General features: G+C 42.8%; 1 pseudogene; it reads right to left on the bottom strand.

The window, feature by feature from the left end:
• Positions 1–613: 613 nt before the first annotated feature.
• Positions 614–1,199, bottom strand: LOC101647647 (annotated as a pseudogene).
• Positions 1,200–1,507: the final 308 nt, after the last annotated feature.

Genomic DNA, 1,507 nt, shown 5'->3' with positions numbered 1-1,507 from the left:
AGGAGGCTGCCTTTTAAATGCATCAGGGCTGTGACTTGATCAAGGGGGCCACATTCCACTCAACTGCTGGGTACTTATGGAATTGATTACGTTATGTTAGATTCCATTATGGAGAATTACTACCAAACTATGGAGAACCATGGCCCAGCCAAGTCGACACAAAACCTAATTATCACAGGGAATATGGCACCAAAGAAGCTATAGAAGCAGGTATCACACAACAGGAAGTCACTGGGGGCTTTAATAAGGGCAGTGATGTGGTTCCAATTGCATTTTCAAAAGTGCACACTTGTTGAAATATAAAGAATAGATTAAAAACCCATGAGCATATGTGGGAAGAACAGAGTATTTGGGAGGGGAGATTTTTTTTTTATGGGTACAAGTATGATTTTATTTGTTTTTTGTTTGTTTGCTTACAGTAATCTAGATGAGAGAATATTCTCTTCAGTTCTTAGATCTCTATAATTGAGTATATATACTTGCATCCGGTATGGTTAATAAATGCTCCATGAACTAAAATAAATTAATTGATCCATCACATGTAGATGCGAAGATGCTTCACTGGTCAAAAGAGCATTTTATTTTATTTTATTTTATTTTTTTATTTTTTTTAAAGTTTTCATCTTTAATGAAATGACTTTGGGAAGAACATACATTTCTATGACACCAACACTAGTTTTCGGAGTCACAGTTAGATAGACAGAATTATATCCATTCCGTAATTAGTATGAATGCCAACATCTCTAACCATTCATTTTTGTTACATGGCAAACAAAATCAAGAAAGCAACCATCAAACAAAAGAGACCCATAGCTTCAGACAAGGCAAATCCCAGGATAGCATATGAGAACAGCTGCTGCTTCAGCGAAGGGTTTCTGGCATAACCGATGATGAGGCTGCCAAAGACGGTTCCAATACCAGCACCAGAACCAGCCACTTACTGTGGCAGCACCTGCACCAATAAATTTGGCAGCAGTATCAATGTCTCTGCTGATTGCACTGGTTTGAAACTCCCTTCGGATTAGTGGAGACACGCCAGTCTGGGCCCCATTAAACACTGCTGAGCCCTCTCCAGTTCTAGCTTCTGGTCGATATAACACTGATGCAGAAATTGGTCTGTATGCAACTCTGGATCCAGCTCGGATCAGAGCAGGGGTGCAGGCGAGCTTGGCGCAGGCGAACATCTTGAGTCTTGAGGGAGGCGCGGCTGGAGGGCTCGGGTGACAGGCGGCGTGGGCTCCCCTCCCGCTTCCTTGCTTTCCCGGCGGCGGCACCGGCGGCAGAGGTCGAAAGAGTGGGGCCCAAAAGAGCATTTTAAACACTTGGGCATTCATCTCTGGGTTCTGTAAGTTTAGGATCCATTTATTACAGGAAAAGCATGCTTCCCAGGTAGCTACTGAAGATTCTGCATCAGGGAGAAAATGCTGTAGCTCTAACTTCTGTTAGCCTCCTTTTATGGGAAGGTTTTTTGGAAAGGTCACTTGTGAGGTCCTGGTAGATAGGACAT

This window comes from Echinops telfairi, unplaced genomic scaffold, assembly GCF_000313985.2.
Source record: "Echinops telfairi isolate 266 unplaced genomic scaffold, ASM31398v2 ScPeMD7_8;HRSCAF=38, whole genome shotgun sequence".
Lineage (NCBI taxonomy): Eukaryota > Metazoa > Chordata > Mammalia > Afrosoricida > Tenrecidae > Echinops > Echinops telfairi.
This window is presented reverse-complemented; position numbering and strand designations above follow the sequence as displayed.